The sequence below is a fragment of the Antedon bifida genome, chromosome 6, assembly GCF_963402885.1.
Source record: "Antedon bifida chromosome 6, ecAntBifi1.1, whole genome shotgun sequence".
NCBI classification, from domain to species: domain Eukaryota; kingdom Metazoa; phylum Echinodermata; class Crinoidea; order Comatulida; family Antedonidae; genus Antedon; species Antedon bifida.
This window is the reverse complement of record NC_136231.1, coordinates 12,695,665-12,708,617: the sequence shown is the minus strand read 5'-3', so window position 1 is coordinate 12,708,617 and position 12,953 is coordinate 12,695,665. Positions and strand designations below refer to the sequence as shown.

General features: G+C 34.9%; 2 pseudogenes; both read right to left on the bottom strand.

The window, feature by feature from the left end:
* Positions 1–1,395: 1,395 nt before the first annotated feature.
* LOC144845653 (protein wntless homolog pseudogene) lies at positions 1,396–3,098 on the bottom strand (annotated as a pseudogene).
* Positions 3,099–9,071: 5,973 nt separating this feature from the next.
* Positions 9,072–11,629, bottom strand: LOC144844719 (protein wntless homolog pseudogene; annotated as a pseudogene).
* Positions 11,630–12,953: the final 1,324 nt, after the last annotated feature.

Here is a 12,953-nt window from a genome sequence, read left to right as displayed (position 1 = left end):
GTATACAAATGAGAAAAATACTTGAGAAAATGCAGAGTGACTGAGTGCATGTTATTTTCAGCTCAATTTGATCAATATATCGATTGGCATACTCAAGGATGACAAACAAACTTACATACAAACATGTAATTATTATTATTTTTTCTAAAATATAAAACTTTATGCGAGCAAAAAATGGTGTGCCCATATGGACATGATGGCATCATATTATCACTACCATATTTGGGAACATCACACTTTTTTTATCAAAATTAGTTTGATAGTGTTAGATAGAGCTTTATTAATTTTTCTGATTTGATAGCATGTGATTGACATACTTGCATTTTATCTCTGAGAGAACACGGATATTTGTCACAGTCAAAAACAGCAACATGCCTAATCTACATAAGCCTATACACGATTAGCTTCCGACGGAGAAGCCAGCAAGTAACATGCCTAATGTACCTAAGCCTATACACGATCTGGTTTAATAGAAAACATGGCATAATAATAAAACACAGGTAACCCAGTAACATCCCTAATAATATATAAATTTCCCAGAATATAATACGTGAAACATGAAGAATGCACTAATTCATAGAATACCATACTCTGACCTTTATTCCAATCTAATTAATTTTTTTATGTATGCATACAATTTTATTACATTCTTGACACAATGAAAATATATAATACATGTTATATTTCGATTAAACATTTCAACAATAAATTATCATCATGAATAATATTTTATGAGGGCTCAATATTTCACTTGTCTGGCATACAAAGTTGTATCAAATTGTTCTTATAAGACCGGGTGTCTAGTAGGCTTAGGACACAATTGCCTTAGTAATTAATAAAGAATCTATTTGGCCAGCCTTCATGACACAGAAAGGATAAATCCTAAACAAGGCATGTATTTTATTGCTTGGTATATGCATGGACCTAGGTTCATGGTATATGTATACTACTCTGGTAACACGATATCATGTACTATAAATATCAAGTTAGGTTAACTACACTCAATGTTATCTTAAATAAACGTTATATACAAATATTGGTGGGGGCCTTTAAAGTTACTAACTACAATTATTGAACAGCTTTCACTCAATCAAACTTACATCAAGTTTACAAACTTACATCAAGTTTACAAACTTACATCAAGTTTACAAACTTACAAGTTTATAAATAAAGAAAAATAAATATATTTGGCACTTTTTATTATGATATTTAATACTCAAGTTTTCAAGGAGAAATGTAATTATCAAGTTAGTTTTAGTCTGTGATTTGCATACATGTGTACATAATAAGTTGGACCACTTGTATGAGACACATTATACATTTTATATGGTCTTTGTATAAGAACATACAGTGTACCGTTATGCAATGAACACTCTTTCCTGATTTATTATCAAATTAGTCAATAGCGGTTTTTGTAAGGAGGTTCTTAAGCTCTGATTGGTCGGTTGTTGCTGCTGCTGATGCTGACGGTGGGTCATCAGACCCTGGCGTCGTGGATGTAGATTCCAACTGGAACTCCACATGACTTCCTTCGCTGCTGTCATCATTGTCAGAGGAGACTTGCTTGTGTGAAGGGGCATACAAAAAGATGACAGCGACCACATAGATGTTCCACATGCCATAAACACCGGTGAAGAAGGCGCTGCTAATCTGAAGTGTCTTCTCATGTCCCATTTTATAGTGATCTTCATAAACTTGACTCAAAATGAAGAAGATTACAGTGAGGGCAGCACATAACAAAGTGAACAACATGAAGAATTTGAATCTGAAAATCAAACCTTCATAATGAAGGCGTCTAGCTTTGGCCATGTGTGGAAGCGCCAGACGTTTAATACTGATGTTTCTGAATATTTGCCACACCATGAAACATAGAAACAGGAAGTAAGCACTTAAACAGATCCCAGCCATAACAAGAAATAGCATAGCCAGGTTTTTGCCTGTCTCTGTTGTCCATAAAGTAAAGAATGGATTTGAAATCTGCACTCCTCTTTCGCACATGTCAAAGACAAACATACAAAAACAACAAAAAGCAATTGTCCCGACTTGCTTCCAGTACGCACTCAATCTTGCTCGCTCAACTGTGTCCATGAGATGTTCACCAACAAATATAATCCAAGACGAGAGTAACGTGGCATAAAAGATTCCTTGACGTATGTCACTAATCAGCAACATGTATGGGATGTTGAACCAGAACGTGAACCATTCAATTGGTATATTTAGGAAGGTAATAGAAATTCCCAGAACCATAACAAACTTTTCCATAAGAACTTGCGATCGATTTAACTTGGAGATTCTTAGCCAGAACCAGATGAGGAAAACAAGTGGAATAGGTGTCATGACAGACTTCATTGTCAGCCATACTAAAGTAAAACCACCAGTTTGATGAATCTCAATGATCCAAATATCAGTGATGCTGCCTAACTTAGTGTTGTACTTCTGTTCATTGGTTTCTTTGTTAAATTCTACCGGTAATCGAATATTGATTAGGTACTGCTTATGATGGCAGGTGCTTAATTCAAAGAACGGTAGAGGCTCACAATTATACGGGTCACCGTCAACTGGTCCTTCGTCTTCATTCGAGTGCAGCAGACATTCAAGTTTTCTTGTTTCTGTTACTCTAGTAAGTTCTTTCCAATCTTCATAATCACTATCTCTGTAACCAACACGCACAATCATTGTAATTTCTTCTGGTGCATCGGGAACAGTTAACTTGTACTGTGTTTCCAATCTGATCATGGTCAGTATGAATTGGAAGCTACGACTCATATTATACGATCTATGTGGCATTCGTAACGAAAAAACGATCTGATTCGCATCAATGTACTTCCTTGCTGCCTCTTCAAAGTTAGCTACTTTGGAACACTCTCCAGGTCCGTTGGGTATAAACCATTTATGAACGTTGTCGGCAGAGTCTACACATTTGGTGGTCAGGTGACTATTGGCATCTGTAGGTTTTGGTGCGATAAGTCCCCCGACCAAGAAACAAATTATCTGAACTATTAGCAGGATTACACAAAAACCGAACAACTTCTTGGTACTGAGATTCTCTAAAATAACACCAGCCATGATTCTAAATGAGAAAAAACAAATAATTTACTGAAAATGTATGGATATCCGTAGGTGGTCGTTTTCTGCTTTGTTTAGCAGTTAGATTTAATTACTTTAATGGGCAAACAAAGTTACAGATTGTAGAAGGAAGGAACGTATTTATAACGTAATATTCCTAGATATAATAACGTTAAAATACTTTTTTTAACGTATTTTTTGGTTTTAAAAACGTTATAATATTTCGTTTTTAATACGTGAATTTGTGGAGTTTTGCAAACGTTGAAATAACGTTTTATTTGAACGTTTAAAACACAAATTTTAAACGTATATATATAACGAAATAATGATATTTAAATAACGTTAAAGCAACGTTTTTTGACGTATTGTATGGTTTTAAAAATGCTATTTTTTTGTATTAAAAACGTTAATTTGTCCAGTTTGAAACGTTTTAAATACGGTTTTTACAGGTAAATATAACCTAAAATGTCAGTTTTAAAAACATATTTTGTGTTTTGAGGGGTTTTAAAAACGTTAAAATTACATAAAGATAAGGTAATAATGATATTTAAATTAACGTCAAAATAAAGTTTTTTTGACGTATTGTTTTGGTTTTAAAAACGCTATTTTTCATATTTAAAACGTTAATTTGTAGAGTTTTAAAAACCTAAAATATCAGTTTTTAAAACATATTTCGCTTTTTATGGGGTTTTAAAAACGTTAAAATAACATTATTGTAACCATTTGTGTTATATAACCTTTAATTTTAAAAACATCATAAACACGTTTCCTTTACCTTGTCGCTGTAGGCCGCGAGTTTCCTAATACTGTACTACGTTGGTACGCCGCAACGGTCGTTGGTGCCAACGATGATTGTATCAGTGATACAGCTTCTTTATTGAGAGGAGCAGCATCCAGAGAACCTGTGCACACAATACCTAAACAAAAAAATTTCCAAATGTAAATCTGACAAGAAGGAACAATTAACGGAGTGAGGCTAAGGTCAAGAAAAGACTTTAGAGCACGTAAAAACTCCCCTCTTGATAGAAAATCTGCCAAAATATTCTAGACTCCATGAATGTGTGAGGCACGGAAATGTACTGTATAATGTAACGGAGGCATACCAGAACCAAACGGCGTATAAGTCGTAAAAACAGCAAATCTTTAGCGGATTTCTTATTGATAACAGCAACAACTGCTGAATTATCACAGAAAAACAAGATATAGCGGTTAGCTAATGCCGAGCCCCAAACTTCCATGGCGATAACTATTGGAAATAATTCAGGAACAGCAATATTCAAATCGCCGAACAAATGATTCCATCTAATAAAAAACGGATCACGGGCATTTTAGTTACCGGGTTTTTTTTTAAGGGTTATTCCATTCGAAAAAAAATAGGGGTGCATTTTGCATTAAATCGTGGATTGTATTTGACCAACAGTTGACCCAGAACAGACTGGTGACGTTTCGAATGTTCCATTTTAGCTACGGGGATTCATTATTATACATTGGATTTTTGTAGGCCTACACTTTTTATGTGCAAATATATATTTGAACATTTTATTTATATTGTGTTTTTGTAAAGTCATTTTATGTATACATTTATAATGTATGTAATATTTCATTGCAGAGTTGTAACTTGAGGCTATTGTAGAATCAAACTATAGAAAGAATATAAGAAGCAATATAAATACGTTATTTCAAGTATCAACATCCATATATTATTTTGTTTACATTTAATTTGAACTGTTATATTAGGCCTATGTAATGCGTGCTTGAGACTATGTCTAGCTAGTGCAACTTGGAAAAAAATATAAGAAGCAATAAATAATACGTTATTTCAAGTACAGTAACATCCATATATTATTTTGTTTACATTTAATTTTAACTGTTATATTAGGGCTATGCAATGCGTGCTTGAGACTATGCCTAGCTAGTGCGACTTGGAAAAAATATAAGAAGCAATAATACGTTATTTCATGTACGTAATCCATATATTATTTTATTTACATTTAATTTTAACTATGTTATATTAGGCCTATGTAACACGATGCTATAGAGACTTGGCCAGTCCCAATAAAAACAATGAAAGCCATATTATAACAACAATGGAGACGTAAATGGAAAGCTTTGTCCATTATCTAGCCAATGAGTCATGAATCAACGCCCTATAATTTCTTTAGTAACGTAACCACATCTCTTCTCCTATAGTACACCATTCCCCGAAGTTCTTTACACGTTTTTATCTATTTTTACACCGGAGTCCTTCTTGACAATAATCTATAAATCGTATTTTGGTTTTATTGGTTTCACTGATTACGGAAAACCACCGCGCAACCGTCGGCATAAATTGACTGAAGTTTTTGATTAATGACAGAGACCCGATCGTTAAAGGTGTGACCCACACACCGATGTGAATGTAAACAATGTCTGGTGACGTAGACAAATCGAGGAAAATTGTACACTTTATTGATAGTGTTTTGGATCTAGGCGCATGCCAGAAAATTCCGATTCCTCACAATAAAATTGTAATCTTTTGACAAACGAATGTCCGCACAGGCTTACCTCACACGTCGTCGTTACCATTCTATTATACTAAGTCAAAGATCAAGAGAACGTACTCACTTACGTCAGGATGTTGAAAGCTTTATCTTGAATATTAAACCAATGTCCTCGTTATGGAAAAAACCAGTTAATACGTCGATAAAAACACAATCTGCAACTTCGACTCGAGTACAGTATTTGAAAGAATCTCTAAATGTGACTCTTAAATGTGTCCAAAAGGACAAAAGACACCCAAGACAACATAGCTGTATGTTAAAATCTGAAGACAACAATCGTTAGACGTGTTACTTCAAATGAGTCCAATGAGAGAAAGAACGCACATGTAGTAAGCACGCTATAAATTACCCACGCTACACAGAATGCAATCGCATAGCACATCCTACACAAATGCCCGCCCTCATGCGATATAATAATAAGATGATTTAAATTTAGTTTGCATAATTGTGGATGAGCTTTCCACAGAGTTTCAGTAATTGATGTTACCTGGGACCCGGAGTCTATTAACGACCTATAAGTGATGCCATTAATTTCTACGATATCCTCATTAGGCTCTCCTATAAGAGAACTACGAAAAGAGGAAACATTATTAGAAGTATTTACCTTGTTAAGGCTTACTCGTGGTGTTGGTCCCGCGGTGCACATCTCCACCGTGGAACATTGTAGTTTAACGGAATTCTGCATCCAACGGCAATATGACCTTCTTGTCCGCACTTTCTGCACCTTATAAGTTCTTGATTTTCATCTTGTTGGGCACTTATGAAATCAGGTCTCGCTTGGGCTTATTGTTATAGACAGCAGTTGTGTAAACTGTTCTTTTAAATCGTTCACTGCTTTTGTTAAATTGTCTAGTTTCGTTTTTTCTGGACGGTCAACTTGATTTGACTGTTGTTGTACAGTTTTTGTAGTCTTGTTCTCCCGTTCCATAAGACGGAGTTCTGCTTTTACCTCTTTGAATATCATAGATCTTGGTCTCATGGGAGGAAGTCTCTGTGTTACATGCGCATCTCCTACTCCCCACATAAACTGTTGCGTCAGCATAATGGTCGCCATCAACCATTTGATGTTGCACTCTTTCTTCCACCTCTCTCAGAAGTCCTTCTAGCTCTACGGCATATATTGAAGGAGTCTCTGCTGGATATTGGACTCTTTCATAGAATTCAGCAAGCGGATTCCCGGCAAAAAACACCTCACCAAATTGCGCTTTCAATTCCTCAAAGGCGTTCTGTGAGGTCTGTTCCGTTTGCGGAAGATTTAATTTTTTTTACAGTTTTCTTGCCCCTCCCCCTAAATACCGCACTATGGTATTAAATTGTGTCTCTATTGGCATCCGAGTATATAAAAATGGTTAATCCTATAAACAAATAGAGGACCACAGGCATTTCCCGATTACCCTATCGAGAGTAAATGTGGTGTCTATTCACATTTTAAGTCGAAAACAAATCAACACAATACTTAATAGCATTCCAAAATGCTGTAAATCAATTAAAAGTAAAAGAATCAAAAAGCTAAAAGTAATGTATACCACACTAACATAAATATTCTTGTTGGAATGTAACCAAGTACCATCCGAGTGGTAGAGAGGAGTAGATAAACATACTTGGCCCAGGGTTGTCTGTGGAATTGCAGTTGACATTACCATCAGTAGAAAGGGCATAAGCAATTTGTTCAGCCGAATCATGAAAGAGTTGATCCTGTGGATTGACTTAATTTGAATTAACAGGCTTATCCGCGAAAATGTTCTCTACAGTTGAAGCTTGTAGAAACTCAGCAGCAGCATCTGGATTAAAAGGATATATACCAGTTTCAGAAAACCCGCTTATATGTAGCAGCAATACGCATCTTTCAATATTCCGTAAAAGTTTAACCGTGTTTTTTTCCTGGATTTTTCTTAAGGAACTTTTCACATGCTTTCTTGTATTCAGATTTCAATGATTGGAAAACAAATTTACCCAAAGGTTACAGATGATTTTTTGTGTTCGGTGGAAAGGAGCACCAACAAAATACTTTCTAAACCACATGTCAAACAACTCCGTATCAATGAACAGTGATTTGCTGACACCAAAGAAAGAATCGACAAGAGCATTCTGCATTACAGAATCGCTCAGTCGCTGGCCTTTAATAATCAAGGGTGGTAAATAACCCTGCAGCATTTGCACAGGCTAGCACTATTACATTCTCACTCTGTTTCCACTTATTTTACACTGGATAGTTCTCTATCTTGATCTATCTTGAATCTTTGATAGATTGTGCACCAAACTAAGTTTGGTTTCATCGGCATTATATATCTGTGATGGCTTGTTCTTTAAATCCAAAATTTAAATCTTGCGAACTGCATCGGGATTAAATGTATATATACCCGTTGCAGAAAACCCGCTTATAGCAGCATTCGCCATAATGCATGAAACAACATACACGTCTTTCAATATTCTGCAAAAGTTTAACCGTGTTATTACTTTGCCTGGATTGTTTCTTGAAGAACTTTTCGCATGCTTTGTTGTATTCAGATTTCAATGATCGGAAAACAGATTTAGCCAATTACAATTAAATTTAGGTTACAGATAATTTGTTGTGTGCGGTGGGAGGCAATACAAATGTATGTCATTTTCTCTTGCATAATTGATGAGTTGAAGACTAATATGTGATGCATGATCATATAGTACTAGAAGGGGAATGTTCATCGGTGTGAGTAGACCTTCTTTTTGAATTGCTCATCACTTTCAAAGGTATTAGACTTGATTTATCACTTGGTATAAGTAGTGATCCATCGTTAGCAAATAAAGATCTTGGTATGATGGCCAATCCATAGTTTTTGGCAAGAACTCTGGTCGAGAATGCTGTATGACAAGAAATCTTGATAGTTGTCTTTCTTCACTAAGTTTAATGGCCTAATCTCCAACTGAAATCTTTGTTTTATGCATCCATGTACCAAAGCTTTTGAATTTAGCTTTCATTCGGTCTCAAATACTATACTGATGTCAATAGAAAGTCGGTTTTGACAAATGTTTATATAAATCTTCATCGATGAATTTTTCATGATGTCATTTTTTGACACAGAAAGGATAAATCCTAAACAAGGCATGTATTTTATTGCTTGGTATATGCATGGACCTAGGTTCATGGTATATGTATACTACTCTGGTAACACGATATCATGTACTATAAATATCAAGTTAGGTTAACTACACTCAATGTTATCTTAAATAAACGTTATATACAAATATTGGTGGGGGCCTTTAAAGTTACTAACTACAATTATTGAACAGCTTTCACTCAATCAAACTTACATCAAGTTTACAAACTTACATCAAGTTTACAAACTTACATCAAGTTTACAAACTTGGCATAATAATAAAACACAGGTAACCCAGTAACATCCCTAATAATATATAAATTTCACAGAATATAATACGTGAAACATGAAGAATGCACTAATTCATAGAATACCATACTCTGACCTTTATTCCAATCTAATTAATTTTTTTATGTATGCATACAATTTTATTACATTCTTGACACAATGAAAATATATAATACATGTTATATTTCGATTAAACATTTCAACAATAAATTATCATCATGAATAATATTTTATGAGGGCTCAATATTTCACTTGTCTGGCATACAAAGTTGTATCAAATTGTTCTTATAAGACCGGGTGTCTAGTAGGCTTAGGACACAATTGCCTTAGTAATTAATAAAGAATCTATTTGGCCAGCCTTCATGACACAGAAAGGATAAATCCTAAACAAGGCATGTATTTTATTGCTTGGTATATGCATGGACCTAGGTCCATGGTATATGTATACTACTCTGGTAACACGATATCATGTACTATAAATATCAAGTTAGGTTAAGTACACTCAATGTTATCTTAAATAAACGGTATATACAAATATTGGTGGGGGCCTTTAAAGTTACTAACTACAATTATTGAACAGCTTTCACTCAATCAAACTTACATGAAGTTTACAAACTTACATGAAGTTTACAAACTTACATCAAGTTTACAAACTTACATCAAGTTTACAAACTTACAAGTTTATAAATAAAGAAAAATAAATATATTTGGCACTTTTTATTATGATATTTAATACTCAAGTTTTCAAGGAGAAATGTAATTATCAAGTTAGTTTTAGTCTGTGATTTGCATACATGTGTACATAATAAGTTGGACCACTTGTATGAGACACATTATACATTTTATATGGTCTTTGTATAAGAACATACAGTGTACCGTTATGCAATGAACACTCTTTCCTGATTTATTATCAAATTAGTCAATAGCGGTTTTTGTAAGGAGGTTCTTAAGCTCTGATTGGTCGGTTCTTGCTGCTGCTGATGCTGACGGTGGGTCATCAGACCCTGGCGTCGTGGATGTAGATTCCAACTGGAACTCCACATGACTTCCTTCGCTGCTGTCATCATTGTCAGAGGAGACTTGCTTGTGTGAAGGGGCATACAAAAAGATGACAGCGACCACATAGATGTTCCACATGCCATAAACACCGGTGAAGAAGGCGCTGCTAATCTGAAGTGTCTTCTCATGTCCCATTTTATAGTGATCTTCATAAACTTGACTCAAAATGAAGAAGATTACAGTGAGGGCAGCACATAACAAAGTGAACAACATGAAGAATTTGAATCTGTAAATCAAACCTTCATAATGAAGGCGTCTAGCTTTGGCCATGTGTGGAAGCGCCAGACGTTTAATACTGATGTTTCTGAATATTTGCCACACCATGAAACATAGAAACAGGAAGTAAGCACTTAAACAGATCCCAGCCATAACAAGAAATAGCATAGCCAGGTTTTTGCCTGTCTCTGTTGTCCATAAAGTAAAGAATGGATTTGAAATCTGCACTCCTCTTTCGCACATGTCAAAGACAAACATACAAAAACAACAAAAAGCAATTGTCCCGACTTGCTTCCAGTACGCACTCAATCTTGCTCGCTCAACTGTGTCCATGAGATGTTCACCAACAAATATGATCCAAGACGAGAGTAACGTGGCATAAAAGATTCCTTGACGTATGTCACTAATCAGCAACATGTATGGGATGTTGAACCAGAACGTGAACCATTCAATTGGTATATTTAGGAAGGTAATAGAAATTCCCAGAACCATAACAAACTTTTCCATAAGAACTGGCGATCGATTTAACTTGGAGATTCTTAGCCAGAACCAGATGAGGAAAACAAGTGGAATAGGTGTCATGACAGACTTCATTGTCAGCCATACTAAAGTAAAACCACCAGTTTGATGAATCTCAATGATCCAAATATCAGTGATGCTGCCTAACTTAGTGTTGTACTTCTGTTCATTGGTTTCTTTGTTAAATTCTACCGGTAATCGAATATTGATTAGGTACTGCTTATGATGGCAGGTGCTTAATTCAAAGAACGGTAGAGGCTCACAATTATACGGGTCACCGTCAACTGGTCCTTCGTCTTCATTCGAGTGCAGCAGACATTCAAGTTTTCTTGTTTCTGTTACTCTAGTAAGTTCTTTCCAATCTTCATAATCACTATCTCTGTAACCAACACGCACAATCATTGTAATTTCTTCTGGTGCATCGGGAACAGTTAACTTGTACTGTGTTTCCAATCTGATCATGGTCAGTATGAATTGGAAGCTACGACTCATATTATACGATCTATGTGGCATTCGTAACGAAAAAACGATCTGATTCGCATCAATGTACTTCCTTGCTGCCTCTTCAAAGTTAGCTACTTTGGAACACTCTCCAGGTCCGTTGGGTATAAACCATTTATGAACGTTGTCGGCAGGGTCTACACATTTGGTGGTCAGGTGACTATTGGCATCTGTAGGTTTTGGTGCGATAAGTCCCCCGACCAAGAAACAAATTATCTGAACTATTAGCAGGATTACACAAAAACCGAACAACTTCTTGGTACTGAGATTCTCTAAAATAACACCAGCCATGATTCTAAATGAGAAAAAACAAATAATTTACTGAAAATGTATGGATATCCGTAGGTGGTCGTTTTCTGCTTTGTTTAGCGGTTAGATTTAATTACTTTAATGGGCAAACAAAGTTACAGATTGTAGAAGGAAGGAACGTATTTATAACGTAATATTCATAGATATAATAACGTTAAAATACTTTTTTTAACGTATTTTTTGGTTTTAAAAACGTTATAATATTTCGTTTTTAATACGTGAATTTGTGGAGTTTTGCAAACGTTGAAATAACGTTTTATTTGAACGTTTAAAACACAAATTTTAAACGTATATATATAACGAAATAATGATATTTAAATAACGTTAAAGCAACGTTTTTTGACGTATTGTATGGTTTTAAAAATGCTAATTTTTTGTATTAAAAACGTTAATTTGTCCAGTTTGAAACGTTTTAAATACGGTTTTTACAGGTAAATATAACCTAAAATGTCAGTTTTAAAAACATATTTTGTGTTTTGAGGGGTTTTAAAAACGTTAAAATTACATAAAGATAAGGTAATAATGATATTTAAATTAACGTCAAAATAAAGTTTTTTTGACGTATTGTTTTGGTTTTAAAAACGCTATTTTTCATATTTAAAACGTTAATTTGCAGAGTTTTAAAAACCTAAAATATCAGTTTTTAAAACATATTTCGCTTTTTATGGGGTTTTAAAAACGTTAAAATAACATTATTGTAACCATTTGTGTTATATAACCTTTAATTTTAAAAACATCATAAACACGTTTCCTTTACCTTGTCGCTGTAGGCCGCGAGTTTCCTAATACTGTACTACGTTGGTACGCCGCAACGGTCGTTGGTGCCAACGATGATTGTATCAGTGATACAGCTTCTTTATTGAGAGGAGCAGCATCCAGAGAACCTGTGCACACAATACCTAAAAAAAAATTTTCCAAATGTAAATCTGACAAGAAGGAACAATTAACGGAGTGAGGCTAAGGTCAAGAAAAGACTTTAGAGCACGTAAAAACTCCCCTCTTGATAGAAAATCTGCCAAAATATTCTAGACTCCATGAATGTGTGAGGCACGGAAATGTACTGTATAATGTAACGGAGGCAAACCAGAACCAAACGGCGTATAAGTCGTAAAAACAGCAAATCTTTAGCGGATTTCTTATTGATAACAGCAACAACTGCTGAATTATCACAGAAAAACAAGATATAGCGGTTAGCTAATGCCGAGCCCCAAACTTCCATGGCGATAACTATTGGAAATAATTCAGGAACAGCAATATTCAAATCGCCGAACAAATGATTCCATCTAATAAAAAACGGATCACGGGCATTTTAGTTACCGGGTTTTTTTTTAAGGGTTATTCCATTCGAAAAAAAATAGGGGTGCATTTTGCATTAAATCGT